Source organism: Poeciliopsis prolifica, unplaced genomic scaffold (genome assembly GCF_027474105.1).
Source record: "Poeciliopsis prolifica strain line A6 unplaced genomic scaffold, Auburn_PproV2 SCAFFOLD110, whole genome shotgun sequence".
In the NCBI taxonomy this organism is placed as follows: Eukaryota; Metazoa; Chordata; class Actinopteri; order Cyprinodontiformes; family Poeciliidae; genus Poeciliopsis; species Poeciliopsis prolifica.
The window spans coordinates 783,343-797,678 of record NW_026562485.1 but is presented as its reverse complement, the minus strand read 5'-3'; the positions used below and the strand labels follow the sequence as shown (position 1 = coordinate 797,678).

Sequence of the window (14,336 nt, the reverse complement as noted above, 5' to 3'; positions counted from 1 at the left end):
GCTGCTGTTGCTGCTGCTGCGTTTGCTGCTGTTGTTGCTGCTGCTTCTGTTTGCTGCTGCTGCTGCTGTTGCTGCGTTTGCTGCTGTTGTTGCTGCTGTTGCTGCTGCTGTTGCTGCTGCTAAACCTGTTGATTCAGTCTTGATTACTGGGTTGGTAACTGGTTAAACTGGACTATTGCTACAGGTTGGGATCTTTATCAGCATATGGACATTTTTTAATGAATTTATTTGTAAATGTTTGAGGTTCATGGAAGATTGAACCAGTTACTTGATGGAAGTTTATCCTGTATAACTGTAAATAATTTTCACAACATTATTTTTCTGTCTCTGGTTTGTTAAATCAACCCTGATCCTCCCTGGTTTTATCTTTAGGTTTTCTGACAAGCAGAACTTAAATATTGATCCCGTCATCTTAACGAGAGCAGCAGCATAATAATGCTGCATTCTGCTGCAGCATCATAAATACTGCATTCTGCAGCAGCGTCATAAATGCTAAATTCTGCTGCAGCGTCATAAATGGTGCATTCTGCTGCAGCATCATAAATGCTGCATTCTGCTGCAGCATCATAAATGCATTCTGCTGCAGCATCATAAATGCTGCATTCTGCTGCAGCATCATAAATGCTGCATTCTGCTGCAGCATCATAAATGCTGCATTCTGCTGCAGCATCATAAATGTTGCATTCTGCTGCAGCATCATAAATGCTAAATTCTGCTGCAGCGTCATAAATGGTGCATTCTGCTGCAGCATCATAAATGCTGCATTCTGCTGCAGCATAATAAATGTTGCATTCTGCTGCAGCGTCATAAATGCTGCATTCTGCTGCAGCATCATAAATGCTGCATTCTGCTGCATCATAAATGCTGCATTCTGCTGCAGCATCATAAATGTTGCATTCTGCTGCAGCATAATAAATGCTGCATTCTGCTGCAGCATCATAAATGCTAAATTCTGCTGCAGCTTGATGGGTGAATGTGATTTTGTATGTCGACTAACATTGAGATAAATCTGAATGAATATTCATGAGCGGTGTTGAAAGAATTTTAAATTAGCACAATAGTACACAGGCTAATCTTTACTTAAGACAAACTTAGATAAAGATCCAAACTAAAACAACTGGCCACTCTAAAAGTTTTACATGAATTGTATAGGGAGGATTTTAAAGAAAGACAGACTGAGACTCCTTAACTCTCTTTAGACAGGGAGTCTGTCTGCCAGACAATTAACAAATTCCTTAGCATGGTTCAAAAGTTCACTAGGATCTTAAAACTTTTTATAAATAATTTTATCTATATTAGAATTAAATATATTTCTTTAAGCATGTTTTGAATTAGTTACTTATTAGATCCAAACTTATAGTCATCATTAAGCATTACATTTTGTGCGAGTTTGTTTAAAAAACACCAACTGGTTTCTTGTTGAATCATTTTGAGGCAGAGATAACGCTGCAGACCCACGCCGTAAATCACAGTCTGGCCAGAGGCTGGTACGAGAAGAACTGGTGTTTCAGTGGGTCTCAGAGGTAATAAAATTAACATTTAAGACAGCCACTCAAAGGAAAACACACCTCCTAATGCATATATTCAAATGAGGAGAAAACTTATTCTCATAAAATGATTTGTTTCACAGCAGAAATTCGAATCTCTTTGTGCTGAGTGAGAGTTTCCAGGAGGATGCATCTTCTGTTAATTTTTTGTCTTTTTACTCAGTTAATTGTCTCTGTTTTGTCATGTCTTGGACTTTTGATAATCTAGGTGAGATGCTTGTTGTAACATTATGTATTGCATTAAATTCTTTGGATAAAACTCTGAATATCTGAAGTCTGACGTCGTATGATTGCTCTTTCTCCTGCCCATTTATACAGACACAAGAATTCGGGACAAAGAGGAATGAATTAACGAGCTAAATCAAGATATTCCTCATTTTAATTCTCAACAGCGGGTCCTTATTAATATAACTGAGTGAACATGAGAGCCGAACGCTTTGTGATTTTTCCAGGACACTATTTAACATCTCCACGTCTTTCAGAACATTTCTGATGTTTATCATCTTTCTGCGCCGCGCCTTCCTCGCTCTGATCCGTGTTTCAGCTGCTGCTTTGGCCCAGAGCCGATCGACTGCAGGGAAACGTCGGCCCAACTTGTCCCGGGTCGGCCCAACTTGTCCCGGGTCGGCCCAACTTGTCCCGGGTCGGCCCAACTTGTCCCGGGTCGGCCCAACTTGTCCTGTTTCCTGGTCCGTATAGAACCAGGCTGGACCTCATGGATGCTGCTCTTCATGTTCTGACTGTCACCAAGAATCAAATATGTTTAGAGATCTATTCCTGTTTTTTACATAAAATGCTACATTATTGCCAGGTCGTCATTTTTACCCTTTTCCACACAGATCTTTGGAAATGTGTTTATGTCAGATAATTATGAATGATGTAATACCCAACATCAGCAAATAAAAATGTCTTTATCACCAGTGAAGAAACTTTGTGTGTTATGACATAAATTTATCAGATCAAAAAATGAATCCTTCGCTTTCATTCAATATAAAATCAGCTAAATGTGCATTTAGATCCACATTCAGATGATGGCATTGATATAGTTATGGTTGAAACATTGATTCAACAAGTAAAACCTAATAAATCCATTAGCAATGAATAACTTCTATCATTCTGATCCCTAAACAAATAAAGACCATTTAATGATAGATAACTGGGCGGCGTCACTCTATTAAATAATGACAATAACATTTTGGCCTCCATTTTAGTTAAAAGACTGAAAAATAGTTTAAATTATTTTATACATGAAACTTCAAACAGCTTGAATGTAACATTTCTGATTGGATTATAAAGATCTTCTCCATGATCCAATGGTCTTAGATTATCTAAAGGCCTTTGATACAGTTAGTCACAACTTTATTTTCACACATTGTTTTTTTATCTTTGGGAAGTTTTTCTTTAAAGCCTTTAAGACACTTGATAGAGATAATAACATTTCTATGAACTTCTGCTCAGCACATCTCGCTGGTTTTACGTCCAGGAAGGGGTTGCCAGGCTGTCCAGCACAACTTACATTTTTCTGCTTGTTCTAAACTATTTAATCAGACAGAGCTCATGTGAGGAAATTAAAATGTTTGATCAAGAAATTAAAATTTCACAACTTGCTGACGATAAAACAGTATTTTTTAGAGATTCTAATAAAATTCCTGCAGCTCTGACTGTTACAGCATTTGAAACTCAATCTAAGAAAAGTGAAATCCTTCCTTTACTAAAATTGAACTCGTTATGGAGGAGTCCTAACCCTAACCCCAATCTCAACCCCACAGCAGGAATGTCCAGGCTGTCATATCTCTTCTCTCCACAAGGTGTCAGTAAATCGCTCTGTTCTGAATCCCTCCTGATGCCTTTGAGGCTGCTTGAAAACGTTTATGTTCATTAAAAACCTCCTGCTCCTGTGTGGAACATTTTTCTATATTTTTACTTTCTTTATTAATTCTTACTATCTAGAATTTTCTCTATAAAAGTTTAACTATTGTTGCTGATGGATTGGTTTGCCATCGTCACGTGACTGCGTTTCTGGGTTTTCTGACCAACGGCGGAAGGTCCATGTGACGTCAGAAGGTTAGCTGCTCGGTGCTTTGAATCTCAGCTAGCTTACCGCTCGGTTACCATGGTGAGTGTTTGGAACAGCTCTTCCTGTTTCTGAGGCACAGCTAGCTTAGCCGCACCGTGACCATGGCGACACGTCCTCTTCAAAGCGGGTTTCCGGTCAGATGCGCGTTTCTTTCCGTTTGTTCTCCGCAGCCGAATGATAGTAACGGGTTTTGTGAGAGTCGCCAAGAAAAGAACGACTGATTCGGTTCGAGATGACCCGAGAATAACCTCTGAGATCCTTAAAGTGATTCATTTCTGCATAAGGTTCTTCCTCCATCACTATTCACCTGGAAGACTCCAGGTTGATTCTGATTGGTTGTTCTTCACAGAGAGAAGCCCCGGCCCGGTCCGGCCCGGTCCGGCAGACATGGAGCAGTACAGCATCCTGGGTCGGATCGGAGAAGGAGCTCATGGCATCGTCTTCCAGGCCAAACACATCGAGGTATCTGGGCTGTTTTGAGTCTGGTTCCGGGTCCGGTTCTGGTCCGGCCCATCAGGTCTCTGCTGTGTGTCAGACAGGAGAGACGGTGGCCCTGAAGAAGGTGGCGCTGAGGAAGCTGGAGGACGGGATCCCGAACCAGGCAGTGAGGGAGATCAAGGCCCTGCAGGAGATCGAGGACAACCAGCATGTAAGTGGTTCCGGTTCTGATGGTTCTGGCGGTTCTGATGGTTCTGATGGTTCTGGTGGTTCTGATGGTTCTGGTTCTGATGGTTCTGGTTCTGATGGTTCTCATGGTTCTGATAGTTCTCATGGTTCTCATGGTTCTGATGGTTCTCATGGTTCTGATGGTTCTGATAGTTCTCATGGTTCTGGTTCTCATGGTTCTCATGGTTCTGATGGTTCTGATGGTTCTCATGGTTCTGATAGTTCTCATGGTTCTGATGGTTCTGATAGTTCTCATGGTTCTGATGGTTCTCATGGTTCTGATAGTTCTCATGGTTCTGATGGTTCTCATGGTTCTGATAGTTCTCATGGTTCTGATGGTTCTGGTTCTGATGGTTCTCATGGTTCTGATGGTTCTGGTTCTCATGGTTCTGATGGTTCTCATGGTTCTGATGGTTCTCATGGTTCTGATGGTTCTGATGGTTAGACTTAGAGAGACTTAGACTTGACTTTATTGATCCCTTGGGAAGACTCCCTCAGGAAATTATAGTTACCAGCAGCTCACAGGCAAAAATGTGGCACACAGTAAGCATACATAAAGGAATACAAAAAAATACAAATTAAATACAAAACAAAGAATATAAATACAACACAAAAGGAAATTATAGCAATTTGGTGGATAGATTGACCAGTGATATGGTATTGCACTGTATGGTTTGGCCTGATAAATATGGAGTTCACATTTGTAGAAAAACTACTCCTTCTTCCCTCTGTCCTGTGTCACCTCCGACCCCCCAGTGAGGAGTTGTACAGTCTGAAGGCGTGGGGGACAAAGGAGTTCTTGAATCTATTGGTCCGGCACTTGGGAAGCAGCAGTCTGTCACTGAACAGGCTCCTCTGGCTGCTGATGACGGCGTGTAGAGGGTGGCTGCTATCGTCCATGATGTCCAGCAGTTTGTTCAGTGTCCTCGCCTCTGCCACCGTCACCAGAGAGTCCAGCTTCATCATGTTCTGATGGTTCTGGTTCTGATGGTTCTGATGGTTCTGATGGTTCTCATGGTTCTGATGGTTCTGATAGTTCTCATGGTTCTGATGGTTCTGGTTCTGATGGTTCTCATGGTTCTGATGGTTCTCATGGTTCTGATGGTTCTGGTTCTCATGGTTCTGATAGTTCTCATGGTTCTCATGGTTCTGATAGTTCTCATGGTTCTCATGGTTCTGGTTCTCATGGTTCTGATGGTTCTGGTTCTGATGGTTCTCATGGTTCTGGTTCTGATGGTTCTGGTTCTCATGGTTCTGGTTCTCATGGTTCTGATGGTTCTGGTTCTCATGGTTTTCATGGTTCTGATGGTTCTGGTTCTCATGGTTCTGATGGTTCTGGTTCTCATGGTTCTGATGGTTCTGGTTCTGATGGTTCTGATGGTTCTGGTTCTCATGGTTCTGATAGTTCTCATGGTTCTGGTTCTCATGGTTCTGATAGTTCTCATGGTTCTCATGGTTCTGGTTCTCATGGTTCTGATGGTTCTGGTTCTCATGGTTCTGATAGTTCTCATGGTTCTCATGGTTCTGATAGTTCTCATGGTTCTCATGGTTCTGGTTCTCATGGTTCTGATGGTTCTGGTTCTGATGGTTCTGATGGTTCTGGTTCTGATGGTTCTGGTTCTCATGGTTCTGGTTCTCATGGTTCTGATGGTTCTGGTTGTCATGGTTTTCATGGTTCTGATGGTTCTGGTTCTCATGGTTCTGATGGTTCTGATGGTTCTCATGGTTCTGATGGTTCTGGTTCTGATGGTTCTGATGGTTCTGGTTCTCATGGTTCTGATAGTTCTCATGGTTCTGGTTCTCATGGTTCTGATAGTTCTCATGGTTCTGATGGTTCTGGTTCTCATGGTTCTGATGGTTCTGGTTCTGATGGTTCTCATGGTTCTGATGGTTCTGGTTCTCATGGTTCTCATGGTTCTGATGGTTCTGGTTCTCATGGTTCTGGTTCTCATGGTTCTGATGGTTCTGGTTCTCATGGTTCTGATGGTTCTGGTTCTGATGGTTCTGGTTCTCATGGTTCTGGTTCTCATGGTTCTGATGGTTCTGGTTCTCATGGTTTTCATGGTTCTGATGGTTCTGGTTCTCATGGTTCTGATGGTTCTGGTTCTCATGGTTCTGATGGTTCTGGTTCTGATGGTTCTGATGGTTCTGGTTCTCATGGTTCTGATAGTTCTCATGGTTCTGGTTCTCATGGTTCTGATAGTTCTCATGGTTCTGATGGTTCTGGTTCTGATGGTTCTCATGGTTCTGGTTCTCATGGTTCTCATGGTTCTGATGGTTCTGGTTCTCATGGTTCTGGTTCTCATGGTTCTGATGGTTCTGGTTCTCATGGTTTTCATGGTTCTGATGGTTCTGGTTCTCATGGTTCTGATGGTTCTGATGGTTTTGATGGTTCTCATGGTTCTGATGGTTCTGGTTCTGATGGTTCTCATGGTTCTGATGGTTCTGGTTCTCATGGTTCTGATAGTTCTCATGGTTCTGGTTCTCATGGTTCTGATGGTTCTGATGGTTCTGATGGTTCTCATGGTTCTGATGGTTCTGGTTCTGATGGTTCTGATGGTTCTGATGGTTCTGGTTCTCATGGTTCTCATGGTTCTCATGGTTCTGATGGTTCTGGTTCTCATGGTTCTGATAGTTCTCATGGTTCTGGTTCTCATGGTTCTGATAGTTCTCATGGTTCTCATGGTTCTGGTTCTGATGGTTCTCATGGTTCTGGTTCTCATGGTTCTCATGGTTCTGATGGTTCTGGTTCTCATGGTTCTGGTTCTCATGGTTCTGATGGTTCTGGTTCTCATGGTTCTGATGGTTCTGGTTCTCATGGTTCTGATGGTTCTGATGGTTTTGATGGTTCTCATGGTTCTGATGGTTCTGGTTCTGATGGTTCTCATGGTTCTGATGGTTCTGGTTCTCATGGTTCTGATGGTTCTCATGGTTCTGGTTCTCATGGTTCTGATGGTTCTGATGGTTTTGATGGTTCTCATGGCTCTGATGGTTCTGATGGTTCTGATGGTTCTGGTTCTCATGGTTCTCATGGTTCTGATGGTTCTGATGGTTCTGATGGTTCTGGTTCTCTTCAGGTGGTGAAGCTGAAGGATTTCTTCCCTCATGGAACCGGCTTTGTCCTGGTGTTTGACTTCATGCTCTCTGACCTCTCTGAGGTCATCAAGAACTCCCAGCGACCTCTGACCCCGGCTCAGGTGAAGGGCTACATGATGTGCTGCTGAAGGGCGTGGCCTTTCTGCACCAGAACTCCATCATGCACCGGGTCAGCGCCGCCGGGTCGTCACTTTATGTCTTTTTTCTAGATTGAAAAAATGTTTGTGAAAAATCAGAAATCAGCTAAATATCACAGTTCCCAGTGTTCCCACAGTTCCCAGTGTTCCCACAGTTCCCAGTGTTCCCAGTTTAAGGAATCCATCTGCTTGTGTTTCCTGTCCAGGACCTGAAGCCCGCCAACCTCCTCATCAGTTCCACGGGTCACCTGAAGGTGGCAGACTTCGGCCTGGCCCGGCTGTTCAGCGACCAGGGGGAGCGGCTCTACAGCCACCAGGTGGCCACCAGGTAGGCAGCTGAGGCTCCGCCCCCAGAGGGCGGGTCAACAACACCGGCAGCACCTTAGCGGTCCTGACCCACAAGTGTTTCCTCTCCAGGTGGTACCGAGCGCCAGAGCTCCTGTACGGAGCCCGAAAATACGACGAGGGAGTTGACCTGTGGTAAGAGTCTGCGGAGGTCAGACCCTGCAGAGGTCAGACCCTTTAGAGGTCAGACCCTGCAGAGGTCAGACGGAGGTTAGACGGAGGTCAGACCCTGCGGAGGTCAGACCCTGCAGAGGTCAGACGGAGGTCAGGCCTGCAGAGGTCAGACAGAGGTCAGACAGAGGTCAGACCCTGCTGAGGTCAGACCTTTTAGAGGTCAGACCCTGCAGAGGTCAGACCCTTTAGAGGTCAGACCTTGCAGAGGTCAGACAGAGGTCAGACCCTGCAGAGGTCAGACGGAGGTCAGACGGCGGTCAGACCCTGCGGAGGTCAGACGGAGGTTAGACGGAGGTCAGACCCTGCGGAGGTCAGACCTTGCAGAGGTCAGACGGAGGTCAGACCCTGCAGAGGTCAGACGGAGGTCAGACGGAGGTCAGACCCTGCGGAGGTCAGACGGAGGTCAGACGGAGGTCAGACGGAGGTCAGGCCCTGCAGAGGTCGGACGGAGGTCAGGCCCTGCGGCGGTTCTGGCAGACCGTCTAATGCTCTCTGCTTCCAGGGCGGTCGGATGCATCTTCGGAGAGCTGCTCAACTCCTCTCCTCTGTTTCCCGGGGAAAACGACATCGAGCAGCTCTGCTGCGTCCTGCGAGTTCTGGGGACGCCGACCCGGGAGAGCTGGCCCGTAAGAACCACACCTCAGCAGAACACACAGTGTCTAGAACAGGAACCAGGGTCAGAACCGGGCAGGCATCAGGCCCGTCTCTACCAAAACCCAGAAACAGGAAGGTTCTGGTTCTGATGGGTCTGCTTCCAGAACCACATCTGGATCTGAGGATGTGGTTTGGAGGGTTGAAGGAATCACTGGAGCAGCTTTAGGTTGGTGTTCTGGTTCTGGTTCTGGTGGACAATGAGCGGTTCTGGAGATGGAATGATCGGAACCGCTCATCTGATCAGAGCAGGAAACAGAACCGAGCCCTGAGGAACTTCTTTCAGGCGTGTTCAGGTTGAGGATGATCTTCTGGATGATGCCGGTACCGGCTGAGACCAGGACCAGAACCTCTGCCTTCCTTCTGTCCTCCAGGAAATGGTCGAGTTGCCAGATTACAATAAAATCACCTTCAAGGAGAATCCAGCGATCCCATTGGAGGAGGTCGTCCCTGACACGTGTCCTCAGGCCGTGGACCTGCTCCGCCGCTTCCTGGTTTACCCGTCCAGGCGGCGCTGCTCCGCCACACAGGTGAGGTCCAGGTGGCTCGGTAACGGGCCGCTCGTTTGTAGAGCTGGTCTCTGATTGGTTGTTCCTCCTGAAGGCTCTCATCCATCCCTTCTTCTTCTCCTCTCCTCTTCCTGCTCACCACTCCGAGCTGCCCATCCCTCAGAGGGGGTCGCCCTCCCCGCCAGCGCCTGCAGGCTCCGCCCACCGACTTCTCCGTGGACCTGCCCCTGCAGAACAGCATGGTAGACCCCGCGGAGCTGCAGCCACACGCCTCCTGCCTCTGAAAAGACTCAAAATGTTGGAAATGAGAGGAGGAGAGAGAATTACTGAACTACTGAACTGAACTACTGAACTGAACTACTGAACTACTGAACTACTGAACTGAACTACTGAACTACTGAACTGAACTACTGAACTACTGAACTGAACTACTGAACTGAACTACTGAACTACTGAACTGAACTACTGAACTGAACTACTGAACTACTGAACTACTGAACTGAACTACTGAACTGAACTACTGAACTACTGAACTACTGAACTGAACTACTGAACTACTGAACTACTGAACTGAACTACTGAACTACTGAACTGAACTACTGAACTACTGAACTGAACTACTGAACTACTGAACTGAACTACTGAACTACTGAACTGAACTACTGAACTACTGAACTGAACTACTGAACTACTGAACTACTGAACTACTGAACTGAACTACTGAACTACTGAACTGAACTACTGAACTACTGAACTGAACTACTGAACTGAACTACTGAACTGAACTACTGAACTACTGAACTGAACTACTGAACTGAACTACTGAACTGAACTACTGAACTACTGAACTGAACTACTGAACTGAACTACTGAACTACTGAACTGAACTACTGAACTGAACTACTGAACTGAACTACTGAACTACTGAACTGAACTACTGAACTACTGAACTGAACTACTGAACTACTGAACTGAACTACTGAACTACTGAACTGAACTACTGAACTACTGAACTGAACTACTGAACTACTGAACTGAACTACTGAACTGAACTACTGAACTGAACTACTGAACTACTGAACTGAACTACTGAACTACTGAACTGAACTACTGAACTGAGTTTGTTTTGCATCAGCTGCTTTGTGAGGTCTGCTGCTGACTTGTTTCCATGGAAACCGGTGGTTGGTCTTCATGAACTCCAGTCCAGAATGGGGCCTCTTACTGGTGTTACTGGGAGGGCCAGAAAAGTCTTCACTCCCAGCTTCCACCCAGTATGAATCAGCTGGAACAGAACCTTCTGGTTCCCTCAGGAGGATGGTTCTGGCTGGATTCACTGGGAGAATCCCAGTCCTTCCAGTATGGAAGCAGAGCACCAGGCACGACTGTTTGGACCCTCGAAGTTTCAGCAGTGATCTATGATGTTGCTTCATGTCCGGTTTCATCGCCAAATACCACAGAACAAGACCTGTGTGGGCGGAGCCAGCGGTGGGTGGAGCCAGCAGTGGGAGGAGCCAGTGGTGGGTGGAGCCAGCAGTGGGAGGAGCCAGTGATGGGTGGAGCCAGCAGTGGGAGGAGCCAGCAGTGGGAGGAGCCAGTGGTGGGTGGAGCCAGCAGTGGGAGGAGCCAGTGGTGGGTGGAGCCAGCAGTGGGAGGAGCCAGTGGTGGGTGGAGCCAGCAGTGGGAGGAGCCAGTGGTGGGTGGAGCCAGCAGTGGGAGGAGCCAGTGGTGGGTGGAGCCAGCAGTGGGAGGAGCCAGTGGTGGGTGGAGCCAGCAGTGGGAGGAGCCAGTGGTGGGTGGAGCCAGCAGTGGGAGGAGCGCTGGCTCCTTGTAGAAGGAGCAGCTCCTCAATCCTCTCTGTTGCAACAAAGACCCTCTACGACCAGACAGAGCTCTCACTCTCAGAAGAACAGAGATGATGTCAGGTGTGATTCCATCAGCTGATTGGTCGTCAGGCTTTTCAGCCACCAGGGGTCAGAGGTCATCAGGCTTCGGCATGAAGGTCAGGACCTGCAGTGTTTGCTTTCAGTCAGAGTTTTTGGAAGAATAATCTGAGGATCAGGTGAAATGTTTTTATTTGTACTTTTCCATGTTGTTTCTCTGTCACAATGGAACCAGTTCAGTTCCACTGGTTCCCAGTCAGATCGGCGTCCGGCCCTGCATTCAGTTCATGTCAGGATTCAGCCTGCAGCTGGGATTAAATTTGCTCTCCTCTGGCTAATCCAGGAGCCGATTAGGGACAATCTGGAGCTGTGTCAGCGCTGAGGTTCCTCAGGGCTTCATCTTTGGTCCCTGTTGCTTCCTGTGCTCCACCTGGGCCCCTGCTGGGCTCCTCTGTGTTTCAGAACCCTTTTGTCTTCAACAGGCTCCAACATCCCTGAGCGCTTCTGACACCGACAGCTCACCTTTGTCCCTGACCTGAGCTTCCTTGCATATTTTTGTCTGTGACGATGTTGCTGCGTCTGACTGGTTGTTGTAGCTCGGCGCCGAAGCTCACTGGTCGGCCTCGGATGAATCAGGGCTCCTCAGATGGCCTCACCGATTGGACGACGCCAGCTGTCCGCCACTTAGCTCCGCCTACAGCCCGCCTCCACTGCACTCCTTGTGTGGACATCCTGCTGTGGCTCCACCCCCTGTCTTCATGCGCCCCTCCCCACCTGAATGGGACCTGCTCAGTCCTTCTTCGTCTCCGGCCTTCAGTGAGGCAGGTGAGTTTTTACCTGTGGCTGTTCTGGCCTGTGATTGGTGGAACCCTGAGCAGCTTGTCTCTCTGCAGAGCGACGTCAGTGTTTCAGCTGCGGGACCCACAGCGCCCTCCTGTGGAGGAAGGAGGCAGCGGGAACGCACCTGTGTTCCACCTGCAGCATCCGACAGCAGAACCCGCCGCTGCTGCGGCCCAAGAAGAGAGCGGTGAGGTCACACCTGCTGGCTACCATAGAAACAGATCCACCTGGGGGCGGAGCCAGAGCCACTTGCTGGAATTGTGACAAGGTTCTCAGAATAAACCCGCAGAACCTGGTCAGAATCGGGTCAGAACCGACCCAGTCAGACACTGCTGCTTCATCCAGACTGGAGCAAATTCAGCCCTCCTGCTGTTCAGCCTCCAGCCAGCAGGGGGTGCTGTGTTCAGGCGTCCTCAGCGTTCCGTCTCTTCCTGCTTCCAGGCGGCGGCCAGAAAAGGAACTCAGTGTTCCAACTGCGGGACGGGAACCACGTCTTTGTGGAGGAGAAACGCTGCAGGAGACGCCGTCTGCAACGCCTGTGGCCTCTACTACAAGCTGCACCAGGTGACCATCTTAGTAGGCAGTTGGTTTGGCAACAATAAACAAGCTACAAGCTCTTCTCTTATATCATTACAGCTTTGGCTGAGTTACAGTTTCTGAGTTCTCTGTGACACTAATATAAATGTCAGTGATATTTTCTGTAGTACTGACTGCTGAACTAGCAGCGTTAGCTTAGCTACTGCGCTTTTCTCTGCTAGCTAAGAGGACATATAGCCCTTGTGTTTCTACTTGTTCTCCGTCTGCCAGTCAGAAGAACCTCGTTGTTCACATGAACAATTGTCACATATTTTATATTTCTGTTTAAACGTTGATGGAAAGCGGCCATGTTGGATAAACTCTTCCAGTTCACCAGCATTGAGCTGCAGCAGCAGATCAGTGGCGGCTCGTCCACATCGTCTGACATGTTGCCGTTCTCCAGTCTCATCCGGGTCGATCCAACAGCAGCCATTTTGTTCCTGTCTCTTTCACCTTGTCCAGAGTTCAGCTTTGCGCTGCGCTGCCTACCAAGATGGCGGTTTTGTGGCGTGGATCTTTTCCAGTTTATTCTTGTGGGAGTTTTGTATTTTCATCACACAGAAATAATTAACTCTGACCAGAGACGTTTGGAGTGGTGCAACATGTGACCTTTGACCCTTCTGCCTGCAGGCGCATCGGCCACTGGCTCTGAGGAAGGACGGGATCCAGACCAGGAAGAGACGATCGGCCAATCAGAGGCCAGGCAGGAAAGGAGCTGACCAATCAGGAACTTGGACTGGCCCTCTGTGGTGAACCGGACCGGTCCTGTGACCCGGTTCCTCTGAGGAAGATGATGATGATGATGTGGAATAAAGCATGTGAAGCTGGGCTCCTGTGTTTGGTTCTGTTCTGGTCCGTTTGGACCCTACTGGGCTGCCTTCAGGTGCATCGGCCGCCGGCTCTGACAAAGGACAGGATCGTCCTGCAGACAGTGAAGGCATCGCCCCCCCGCCGCCCACGTTGTGCAACGCAGGAGGTTCTGGTTTTCCGGAACCAGTCAGACAAAGCCAAGAAAGGAAAAGGGAGAAGAAGAAAACGGTTGGTGGTCTGAGGCCGAAACGCCTGAGAGGCGCAACGGACCCAACGGCGCCAGAGACCACAGAACACACACCTCACTGAACACACACCTCACTGAACACTGAACACACACCTCACAGAACACACACCTCACTGAACACTGAACACACACCTCACTGAACACACACCTCACTGAACACACACCTCACTGAACACACACCTCACTGAACACACACCTCACTGAACACACACCTCACTGAACACTGAACACACACCTCACTGAACACTGAACACACACCTCACAGAACACACACCTCACTGAACACACACCTCACTGAACACACACCTCAGAACACACACCTCACTGAACACACACCTCACAGAACACACACCTCACAGAACACACACCTCACTGAACACACACCTCACTGAACACACACCACTGAACACACACCTCACTGAACACACACCTCAGCAAGTCTTCGTTTTGGTTCTGGTCAGATTCCACTTTTAAAAACTGATCATTGTTATCAATATAGTGTCAGCTGATCAGACACAGAGAGGAGGGTCAGAAGTCAGAGAGTTTGTTAATCTGACTCAGATTAATAATCTAGATCAGATCCTGGCTGCTTTATTAACTTATTAAAACAGATCTGAATTATTGATCTGCAGAATGAAGATCATCAGCGGATCAATATCTGGATTGATTGATGGTAAAACTTCCCAGGTCTTCAAAGTAAATATTAAATATTATTGACATAAATTCTTCAGCTGAATTTATTTTCTCAGTGATTTATGGACATTAAAGATTTATTTCACTT

General features: G+C 47.3%; 1 pseudogene; it reads left to right on the top strand.

The window, feature by feature from the left end:
• Window positions 1-3,675: 3,675 nt before the first annotated feature.
• Window positions 3,676-13,326, top strand: LOC129354468 (cyclin-dependent kinase 20-like; annotated as a pseudogene).
• Window positions 13,327-14,336: the final 1,010 nt, after the last annotated feature.